At 34.6% G+C, this 12,401-nt stretch overlaps 1 long non-coding RNA gene across 1 annotated transcript in view; it reads right to left on the bottom strand.

Moving 5' to 3' along the window:
* Window positions 1–553: 553 nt before the first annotated feature.
* LOC139438916 (uncharacterized) overlaps window positions 554–12,401 on the bottom strand; it is a 69,213-nt gene continuing 57,365 nt past the window's right edge. The window contains exons 2-3 of the long non-coding RNA XR_011648745.1: window positions 10,751–10,864; window positions 554–2,303 (exon numbers count right to left, since the gene is read on the bottom strand). This is a non-coding gene — a long non-coding RNA (uncharacterized lncRNA). The remainder of the gene's footprint in view (window positions 2,304–10,750; window positions 10,865–12,401) is intronic.

Here is a 12,401-nt window from a genome sequence, read left to right as displayed (position 1 = left end):
CTCAATCTTTACCTCCCACCTCCACATACAAACATTACCTGGAAACTTGGGATCTATAAGTCTAAAATTTCTACAAGAAAACAGGATAAAATCACATTGTCCCTGATATAACCAAAAATTTATCAGGTAGGACATGAAACAGATAAACAATTAAGAAAATGATACTTGGCACTTCATAAACTTAAAGCATAAATACTCCCCAAATGTCCATAGGTGTGTATGTGATATGACTATAGTGATGATTTTGAAAATGTATAAACAGGAAACCAAATTAGTAAAATTAACCCACCAAAAGCAGAAATCTGTAACAAACTATGAAACAAATTGCAATAATTAATATAAAAATTTATATTAAAAATGTGCCCAGTTTATTCTGAGAAAGCCTTTACAGGCAATAAATTTCTCAGGTAATAAACAAAATATGGTTTATCATTTTAAAAAGTTGGAAAACTTCCTAATTCATTAAATGATACTAACATAACCTTGATATCCAACACTGAAAGAATGAACAATGAAACTCTAGATATATCTCACAAATGAATATAGTTGCCAACATTTTAATTTAATTCTAACAAATCAAATTCAGGAGAATGTCAAAATTATGACAAAGTACAATTTATTCCAGAAACCAAACTCTGATTGCATGTTAACACATTAGTAACTTTAAAACTGCATCTCTCAGCATTTTCTAAAAGTTCTTACACTTATAGTGGAGTATTTGTAAATGCATACATATACTGAGTAAATCTATTTATAATGCTTTAAACCCAATAAAGTAGAAGAAGTGTAGGAATAAGAACTAAGTAGAAAAGCTTCTTCATTTCTTCCTGCTCTGCCCCCTCATCTCTCTTGTACATACTGTTATCACCTCAAACCCTATTCTTTTGTAATTCCTGTTGACAATCTGCTTACAATCTCTTCCGTGTAACTTCATCATTCCTGGAGCTCCTCTAATAAAATAAATAGCTACAGTTCCTCAAGGTAAGCTCCATAAAATCATATATGATCACATTCTTCCCTAGCCCTTCTTTACAAAGATAATGATTTCATTGTTTAATACAGTTATCTATGTTCCTTGGGAGAAAGCAAGTCATGTTGTAAGAGCACTGATGTTTAAATACTCCAAGTACTTCCCAACAAATAGATCCTTGGTGCATCAGGTTCTCCAATGATCTTAAAAAATGCAGACTTATTTGGGTTTCTTATTTTGGCCTTACAACCATTTTGACTGTTTACCTATTTTTTTATTAAAACATTTAGTTTAAAAATACATTTTGAAATAATTCAAACATACCAAAAATCTGTGTACATAGTTTAAAAAAATTGTTTCAGAGAATAGCTAAATCCCTTTGCATCACTTCCTCATCACATTCCGTTATTTAACTATCCACCAAGGAGCCAATATTCAATTTTTCTTTCGCCTTTTGCATGAGAATTTTTTTATCCTTTTAATACTTTGAACATACCACAAAGCAATTATAGCATTATTTTTCACGTTTTTAAAAATCATATGCAAATTTTGCAATTTGCTTTACTTTACTCCACATTGTTTTTTGAGATCTATCTGCACTGATACTTAGCTTAGCAAATTCATTTTTACCAGTATGTAGTCTTCCATAATATAAATATTAAAAAAAAAATTTGTTTGGACTTTCGAGGATTTAGGATCATTCTAAATTTTTTTGGCTCCTGTCAAGTGTACTGCAATAGTGCACTGCAATGAAGATTTGTGTCAAGATGCAATGGGCTCACATGCAAGACTATTTCAGACTTGCCTAGCATAGACCTGGGGCTTCTTCACTATACACTGTTGTAATGATGTATTCCTCTCTACAGAGTGTGGTGAATTATTATAATCTTCATCAAGTGTATTTTCAGCTACGTTTCTCTTAGCTTATGTCTCTCCATGGCATAGAAGCTGTCTGTCACTCATGGCTCCCAGGTGCTCCTTCATTTTGAGGGGACTATTTTGGTGCTGCTGACTCAGGTTGACCTAAAAAGGCATCAACACTGTAGGGCCAAGTCTACCCTCCTTGTATCGCTGAGAATGAGGTCCAGGTAAATTCCAAGGTACAAGCTCCTCTTTCAGGTGGAATCAGAAAGTCAAGATAAATGCATAGCAGCAGCATTAGGAGCCGCCAAACTGCCACGCTTTGGGGTTCGCCCTTTTAACCCACTGGTGTGCAGGTTCAAGTGTCTCTGTCATACTGTTCTCTCTCCTTGTAAACGGGGTAAATTGCATTTTCTTCAACAGAACTTCACCTCGCTGTCCTCTGATGGTGATTCCACTCGCAGTAAAGGAACTGTGTAAGTAGAAATGTATAGATTGGTTCAATTTATTTTTCATGTTTTATGAACATAAAGTAGAAGAAGCCTAAGTGTAAGAACTAAGCTCCCAGTTTTTTATACATCTGAAGGGTTAATTTGCCCTTTCTACTTATTTGCATTACTCTACCAACCTTCTACCGAACTTTTATAGTATTTTCCAATTATCTTTTATTTTTACCTAGTATCTGGTTTCATTAGTTAATTTTTACTAACTGTTTTTTTCTTATTAAAATGTTACTAAATTTTTTTTTTACTAAAATGTTAAAAGAAATAGTGGAGGCAGTGAGCAGGCTTGCCTTGGCCTCACCTGGTGAGAATACTACAAGTCTTTCCTCATTTATTCAGTGACCGCTGTGCAGAACTTGAGGCTGAGATGGAAGTTAAGTAACTATTTTATTATGTGTTTTTAACAGGAATGTTTGTTGTTTTTTTATCTGTAAATCTTTTTAGATATCTAAGGGAATGACAGTATAATGATTTCACCCTTACATTCCTGTCATTTATCTCTCTTGGTTGCATTGTATTATTTTGTCCTAATATCCTGTTAAAATCTGTTTAATAATATTTAATAATTTAAGTATAATAATTAAAACATTGTCTTAATAATAGTGTGTTCTCATGTTCTTTTATTCTATTTTATTTATTTTATTTTATTTTTTATTTTTTTAATTGATTTTGTACAAATATTACATTAAAAAAATATATGAGGACCCCTTCAACCCCACCACCCCACCTCACCACTCCCCCCCCAGCAACACTCATTCCCATCATCATGACACATCCATTGCATTTGGTAAGTACGTCTCTGGGCACCTCTGCACCTCATGGTCAATGGTCCACATCATGGCCCATACTCTCCCCCATTCTATCCAGTGGGCCCTGTGAGGATTTACAATGTCCAGTGATTGCCCCTGAAGCACCATCCAGGGCAGCTCCAAGTCCCTAAGATGCCTCCACATCTCATCTCTTCCTGCCAAACCCCATACCCATTAGCCACCATGTCCACTTTTCCCACTCCAATGCCACCTTTTCTCTGTGGACATTGGATTGGTTGTGTCCATTGCACCTCTATGTCAAGAGGAGGCTCAGATTCCTCATGGATACTGGATGCAATCCTCTCGCTTTCAGTTGTAGGCACTCTAGGCTCCATGTTGTGGTGGTTGTCCTTCTTCAACTCCATCTTAGCTGAGTGAGGTGAGTCCAATAAATCAGATTGTAGGTGCTGGAATCTGTTGAAGCTCAGGGCCTGGCTATCACATTGTCAGTCCAGAGATTCAGATCCCCTAAATATATCTTAAGCCCCGACACCAACTACAACTCCAGCACAGTAGCATGAAAGTCTTAAGAAGAGAGGTCCCATCTGAGTCCAGATTCATCACGCAAAAACACCAGCTACAAAGAAGGGCCATCTGACATGGCAGTTAACCCCATCTGCCATGACCATAGCACCCATGGGCCTCTTTAGCCCTCAAAGGAACCAATACCTGGGGGTTGTCTCTACTTTATCTGTCTCTTAGACTCTGCTCAGTTGTGCATAAGGGCAATCCTTCTGACAGCCTCCAGACTCTTTTTTAGAGACTCGTAGCCATATAAACTCATTTCTCCTTTCCATTTCCCCTTAGATTAGGTCAAACAGCACTTTAAAGTCATGTTATTTTATGTAGACAGGGATATTCTGCTGATCCGCATTGAACCTTCCATTCAAGGTCATTCTCCAGTTGCATCATCAGTTGGTAATTGATAGTGATCCCTTGGTGCCAGGGAGGCTCATCCCCGGGTATCATGTCCCACGCTGGGGGGAAGGCATTGCATTTACATGCTGAGTTTGGCTTTGAGACTGGCCACATTTGAGTAACATGAAGGCTGTCAGGAGGAAATTCCCAGGCACAATGCTGCTCTAGGCCTTGTTCTTATTTCAGGCATATCAGCTCACAAGCATAGTCATTAGCATCAGCGGCTCACTGTTGGACCCTCGTTCCTTCCTGGTCCTTGCCGCTGCACCTGGGAGACTGTCGCTGCTCCCCTAGGGACCACGACAGAGCACCACCGGCCAGGAACCCAGTACCCCCCCAGCTGTAGTTTTTAATTGTTGCCACTATGAGTATATCCAAACATTACCATGTTCTCATATTCTTGTAAGATTTGTTATATCCTTACGAGATTTTGGTCTCTTGTACATTTTTTTTTGTCAGATTGAGGTATAAATGTTATATTTGAATAATAAAAATAATTTAAAATCATATTTTAATATTTTACAGGTCAGTTTAGATAATCTTGTGATCACCTAGTGTTTGAAGTGTCAGAAAAATTCCATAGGCAACACCTATGATTCTGGTACTGTTCTGTGACATATTTCTTTTTCTCTTTCTCTATTTAATCTGCATATTTTGGGTTTTTAGGTATTCTAATTTTACTGGATTGATTTTGATAAACTGCATTTTGCTCTACATTTTTCTATTTTATCTGCAATATTAAAATGGACTCATCAATATGAAGAAAACCAAGAATGTTGTGTTGGGCTGTGTTGAACATTATTTCTTTGTATATAAATGAGGACTTTGGTTGATCCAACATTGATTATCTTCATCACTGCAGCATTTCTCTGACTAGCAATATGATGATGTAACAAATGAGATTTTCTCATTTAATAATAAAAAATTATGTAATGTTTTGCAAAAAAAAAAAGGGACTCACTTTTAAAATAATTTCCATTAAACCAACAATTATGTCCTTCTTAATACCTTTCCAAGGTACTTATAATTTTTCCTTTCCGTTGCTGCTCTGGTTATAGAGTTTTGGCATTTTATTGATATTTCAAAGGAAAAGTAATTAGAGTTTATGTTTTGTTTTCTATTTTACCTATATTATACTCTGCCTTTATGTTTGCTATTTCACTTAGTCTTAAATATTACTTTTCTAGATTGTTGATCTGTGAATTCATTTATTTTCATTATTTAATATTGAATAATATAAAGTAAGCATTTAAGGCTATACATTTTTCTTTGGCAATTGCTTTATTTTTTTCCCTATAAATTCTTAAGACAGTCTTTTTTTAAAAAAAGATTTATTTATTTATTTATTTGTCTCCCCTTATCCCCCCACCCTGGTTGTCTGTTCTCTGTGTCTATTTGCTATGTCTTCTTTGTCCACTTCTGTTGTTGTCAGTGGCACAGGACTCTGTGTTTCTTTTTGTCGCGTCATCTTGTTGTGTCAGCTCTCCGTGTGTGTGGCACCATTCCCGGGCAGGCTGCACTTTCTTTTGTGCTGGGCGGCTCTCCTTACAGGGAGCACTCCTTAAGCGTGGGGCTCCCCTATGCGGGACACATCACTGCGTGGCAGGGCACTCCTTGCCTGCATCAGCACTGTGTGTGGGCCAGCTGCATACAGGTCAAGGAGGCCTGGGCTTTGAACCGTGGACCTCCCATTTGGTAGGCAGACGCCCTAACCACTGGGCCAAGTCTGTCGCCAAGATAGTCTTTTATAATCATTTTTTCTTACAAGTTCTGCAAGTTTAGTTTATACTTTTCGTTTACCCAAGAGTTGTTTAATAAACTTTTTTTTCCCAATTTTAAGACTGAATCATCATTTCTTTGGTATTTTTGCCATTAATATCTAGCTTTCCTAGATTGAGATCAAAGAATATTGTTTGTATTATTCTACATTATGGAAGCCATAAAGTTTGCTTGTGTCAATATCTCTTTAATTTTTTGAATGCCCTATATATTTGTTACATAAAATTATTGTTTTGATTATATTAATAAGGTCTTCTCTATCACCTATTTTTACTTGGACTGAAAATGGTTCTGTAAAGTCTGCCATGGTAAATATTTGTCAATTTACATTTTCATGTTTTGTTTTTTTTCCCTCAGATTTACCCTAATGTGATGGTACATAGATATACAGCAAGGAGAATTTTAACTTTTAGCATTAATAACTATCCTTTTTGTTTCATTTCATGCTTTAACTTATTTATCAAGGTATTGTAGCAGTTTGATACTGTTTATGAATTCCAAAAATATACTGGATTATGTTTGTAAATTGGTCTGTTTCTCTGGGTGTATTAGATTGTCTTAAATTCAGAGGTTTTACTTCTACTTGATTAAATAATGATTAAGGCTTTGATTGGGCCGGGACTCACAGAGAAAACAATATGGCAGAGGAGAAAGTTGGAGTTTTTTGTACTGGAGCCCTGGGAATTAAACACACAGGAGAAGAACATAGAAGAAAAGAGACGGCTCCTTAGACACAGCAGAGGGCCCAGGAAGAGAGAAAGCCTGAGAGCTACAGCTGACCTTGTAGAGAAAACAAAGCAGCTGAGCCCAGAGAGGAATGAGCCCCAAGAGAGAGATGAGAATTGTGCCAGCCTACAGCTGATATTGGAAGAAGCTGCGACAATGGAACCTTAAGAAGAAGAGGAAGGCTGAACCCTTGCAGATATTGGCAGCCATCTTGCTCCAACACACGGCTACAGACTTTGGTGAGGGAAGTAACTTATGCTTTATGGCCTGGTAACTGTAAGCTTCTACCCCAAATAAAATTCAACAGATTTCTGGTATTTTTCATTAGCACTCTTTTGGCTGACTAATACAGGTATAGCTGGCATACAGGGAATGGCATATATTTAAAATACAGAATTTAATAAACTCTTAGATAAATTTACAGACTTTTAAAATAACCAACACATTCAAAGCTGTGAAGGTATGAAACACTCCCAAAAGTTTACTCTTACTTCTTCATAATCTCACTTGCACATTCCTACGATTCCCACCACAACTCTATCCCTAGGCATCTACTCTGCTCTGCCACTATGAATAAGTTTGCCATCTCTATAATTTTATAGCAATGAAGTCATAAATTATGTACACTTTTCTCTCATTTATTTCATAAGCACAATTGTTTTGAATTTCATTAATGTCTTTGTATGTCAGTAGTTTGTTCATTTTTATTTCTATGTACTAGTAATTATATGATTGTATAACAATCCACTTATCTATTCATTTATTAATGGATGTTTAGATCATTTCCATGTTTTGTTTGCTACAAATGAAGCTGCTACGAACATCCCTATACAAGCCTTTGTATGGACAAAGGCTTTTATTTTCCTTAGGTAAATATATCTTGGGTATATCTTGGAGTAGCATGGCTGGATTATATGGCAGGTTTATGAGTAATATTGAAAGAAACTGCCATTTTGTTCCAAAATGATTTTTACCATTTTACATTCATTCTACTAGTATACAAGAGTTCCAGTTCCTCTATAACCTCACCAAAACTTGATTTTGCCAGCCTTCTTAATTTTAGACATTCTAGTGGATATGTAGTGGCATGTCATTGTGGGGTTTTTATTTGCACTTCCCTATTGATCCATGTTGCTGAGTTTATTTTCATGTAATCATATGCTATCCATATATTTTTTCCTAAAGAATCAGATAATTCTTAAAAATTGGCTATTTTTAAATTATTTATTATATATTCTAGATACAAGAGATAGGATTGGCAAAGGATTTTACTTTATCTGTGGCTTGTCTTTTCATTCTCTAACTGTTGTTTTTGAAAAGCAAAAGTCCTTATTCTGATGAAGCTCAATTTATCCTTTCTTTTATTAATGGATTCTGGTTTTGTGTCATTTCTAACAAACCTTTATCTAACTGAAGATCACAAATATTTTTCCTATGATTTCTTTAGGAAATGTTTATTCTTTTATGTTTTCCATTTAGATCTCAGATCCATTTTGAAGTAATGTTTGTATATGGATTAGAGGGATTTCTTTTTATTTGTTGCTTGCATATATGGGTTCAATGGTTGACCAGCCTTCATTGAAGAACCTTTTCTCTCTTCACTAAATTACCTTAGCAGGATGTAAAAAATCAGTTTCCATGTGTATGTAGTATTTTTCTGTATTCTGTTCCTTGGACAATTTGCAGGTCTTTACATTAGTACCACAGTATCTGGATTAAAGTAACTCAATAAATCTTGAAATCAAGTCATGTGTTCCTTCAAATTTGTTCATTTTTCCAGTTAGTTTTGGCTATTCTAGTCACTTGAGCTTTCATATCAATTTTAAAGATATCTTTACAATTTCTGTAAGAAAACCTTTGGAGATATTGATTGGGATTTCATTAAACCTATAGATCAATTTGGGGATAATTGATATCAAATAATATTGAGTCAACTGACCCATTCACACGGAATATGGCACCAATGATTTAAATATTTAATTTCTTTCAGGAACATTTTGAAATTTTCAAGGTAAAGATCTTTCATATCTTTTGTCAGATTCCTCTCTAAATATTTCATATTTTGATTCTATTGTAAACAATAGTAATGCTTTATTTAAAATTTGATGGCTTTTTGCTAGTGCATAGTAGTGTTGTACATTGATCCTATTGGATACAACTTTAATACATTATCAATTAGATTATTTGAATAAATGAATACATTATCTGTGAATATAGGCAGTTTTATATTTGATTTTTAATCTGAATGCATTTTAATCTTAATTCAACACTGATGAGAAATGGTGAGATTAGGTATCCTCTTATTGTTTCAAATATTAGGAGAAAATAATTTAGTCATGTACCATCAAGTGTGATTTTTTTTTTAATATGTTCCCTTTTTTAATGAGGAAGTTCCCTTCTAGTCATAGTTTGTTGAGAGCTATGATCAGGAAAAATATTAGATTTAATCAAATGTGTTGTATGCATCCATGGAGATGATGTTTTCTTAAAAAAATAGTTAAAATGGTGAATTTCATTGATTAATTATTGAATGATAAACTTGAATGAGTGAAACATCAGTCACTCATTTTTATATATTGCTGGACTCAGTTTTCTAATTCATTTGAGAACCTTTACATCTATGTCATGAAAAATATATTTCCAATGAGAAACGTGCTATTGTACTTATTTTTTATTTCAGTATAACTGATCTTTTTTCTCTTTAAGATTTTCTCATTGTTACTGGTTTGAATACTTTGGTTATAATGATCCTTGGTGTAGTTCTCTTCTTATTTCATGTGACTGGATTCCTCTGAACTTCTTGGATTTCAGGTTAATATTTTTTATGAAATTTGAAATATAATTGGCCATTATTCCTTCAGAAAATTTTTTTCAGTACTTTCTCTCAGGATTTTCAATTCCACATATCTTTGGCCACTTAAATTATTCCACAACTCTCTGATTCTCTTTTCCTTTATTTTTTTCCTCTCTATGTATACTAGTGGGTTATTTTTGTTTCTGTGTCCTTGAGTTCATTGATCTTGTTTTTAGAAATTTTCAAGCTGCCAATAATTTCATGCAATGGTCTATGTTTTTTAATCTAACACTTGGTCATTTTCATATATAGAAGTTTGATTTCTCTTATATCTGACATTTCTCTCCTTAACTATTGAATATTCAGAATTTAGTTATAAGTCTGATTTAGCAAACTTGTATTTATTTTTCTGATGTCTGCATCAGTATGGATCATTTTTAATTTTTCTCTTCATTAGGAATTGTCTTCCTCTTCTTTTTTGCATGCTTAATAACCTTTGCTTGGATGCCACATATTGTTGTGTTCTATATATTTTTGTATTCTCTATAACATTATTTTATCTTGTTCTAGGGTGAAGCTAAGTTTGTGGAAACAGTTTGAAGTATTTTGTTTTTGCTTTTATAAATTGCCAACTGTGTCTGGAACAAAGCTCCATCTGGCCTGATTATTCCACACTAATAAAGGAAGACTTTCCTGAGTACTCTGCCTAATGACAAGTGAAGTATGACTTTTTTCTAGTTGGTTAGTGGGAACAAGTTTCAAGTGTTGTTCTTAGCCATGTTGTACTATAAGCATTGTAAGTTCTAATATTTTTGGATACTTTTTCCTCAGACTTCTGTAGTGTCCTTGCACATTTATGATCAAAACTACTCTGAGGTTAGATCTTCAGAACATTCCATCTGTGCTGCTGTTTTCTCTCTGTTACTCTGTCCTGTGAATTCTATTACTAATTCTCTTATTCTTCCCATACTATTATCTGTATCTCTCCAGAGTCCATTGTGCTGTGTTTGAATTTCCTCTGAATGCACAAAGACCTATAATCTCAAAACTGTAACTGGAAAAATCACAGGACTTACTTCTTTATCTTTATCTCTCAAGGATCTTTGTCCTTTATTGCCTGATTCCCTGATTCCAGAAAACTGCTATGAGAATATGTATATTTTGCGTTTTGTTTGGTTAGTTGTTAGAATTTGTTGTTGATGTTTCAGGTAGGGGGGTACTTCCAGTTCATGTTACTCCAACTTTCACAAAACCTAAAATTTTAATAAGTAATTCCATTTTGGGATATATTTATCTGAACAGAACTCACAGCTTCAACTTCCTAAAATAGCAGTGCTTCATGATCATAGATTCAAAGATATTCAGCCAATTACAGGCTGTTCAAACCTACCAATTCATGGAAAGTGTAGTAGGTCATGACCAAATGGGGTCCATTCCTGGAATGGAAGTCTGCTTCAGCATTGCCGCAGTTTGGTATGGTTGATGCCGGAGTTTTAGCTGAAGCCTGGAAGGTGAACACACAGGAGAGGAACACAGAGGAATAGAGATGGCTCCTTAGACACAGCAGAAGCCCCAGGGAGTGAGACAGAGTCATTTGCCTGATAGTCTACAGCTGACCTTGTAGAGAAAACAGAGGAGCTAAGTCTGGAGAGAAATGAACCCTAGGAAGAGAGGAACCCAGGAAGCCTGAACCCTGGCAGATGTAGGCAGCCATCTTGCTCCAGTACTTGGCAAAAGACTCTGAAGAGGAAAGTGACTTAGGCTTTATGGCCTGATAACCGTAAGCTTCTATCCCAGCAAACACCCTTTATAAAAACCAACCGATTTTTGATATTTTGCATCAGCACCTCTCCCTTTGGCTGACTAATACAAACATGAACAAATTAATCAATGCAATTCAACATAACAGAAAAAGTCAAAACGTGATTTTATCAACAGATACAGAAAAATATTCAACAAAATCCAACACCCACTCATAATAAAAACTAATGAAAATTTAGGAATTGAAAGGAAATTCCTTAGCTTAATAAAGGGGATATATGAATAATTTAGATTTGATATGAAACTTAATGGTCAGAGGCTGAATGTCCTTCCTCCAAGACTGGGAAAAAGCAAGGATACCCTCTCTTACCACTCATAGCTAGTCTGAGCTAGTGTAAAGACACAAGAAAAAGAAGTAAAAAGTATACAGATTGGACACACAAAAATAAACCTGTCTCCATTTGCAGATTGCATGATTGTCTATGGAGAAAACTCCAAAGAATGTACTTAAAACCTCTTGAAATTATTAAATGAATAAAGTAATGACACAGTACACAAAGCCAATACACAAAATTCAGTGACTTTACTATGTATTAACAGTTTAGAATTTGGAAATAAAAATACCATTTACAAGAGCATTCCCTCAAATGAAATACAGGCCATAAAACTAACAAAATTAGCATAGGAATTATGTATGGAAAACTACAAAATACTGGTGAAATAAATCAAATGGAGACATAGCTCATGATCTTGGCTGATATAACACAACAATGTTGAGATATAAATATTTCCCAAATTTATCTAATGAGTTAAATCAACCCCAATCAAATTCCCAGGAAACTATTTTGTTGATACTGAAAAACTGATTTCTAAAGTGTGTATGGAAAGGTCAAACACCTAGAATAGTCAAGATATTGAAGAAGAAGAACAAAATTGGAGAACTTATTTTACCCAATTTTAAGACTTAAAGCTACAGTAATCAAAACTGCATGGTACTAGCAAAAGAACAGAAAAACAGATCCGTGACACAGAATGGAGAGACCAGAAATAGATACACACAAATATACTAAGATTTTTGACAAAGGCACAAGTGCTATTCAGTGGGAAAAAAGAGTCTTTTCAACAAATGGTAATGGAACAATTGAATGTTCATATGTAAAAAAAGAAAAATGAATCAAACCACATATATTACACCATAGAGAAAAATTAATTCAGCATGTAAAATAGACCTAAATATCAAATGCAAAGTTATAGAAGTTAAAGATAATTAGAAAAATTCT

Source organism: Dasypus novemcinctus, chromosome 5, assembly GCF_030445035.2.
Source record: "Dasypus novemcinctus isolate mDasNov1 chromosome 5, mDasNov1.1.hap2, whole genome shotgun sequence".
NCBI classification, from domain to species: Eukaryota; Metazoa; Chordata; class Mammalia; order Cingulata; family Dasypodidae; genus Dasypus; species Dasypus novemcinctus.
The sequence above is the reverse complement of the archived record's forward strand: the minus strand, read 5'-3'. Positions and strand labels throughout refer to the sequence as shown.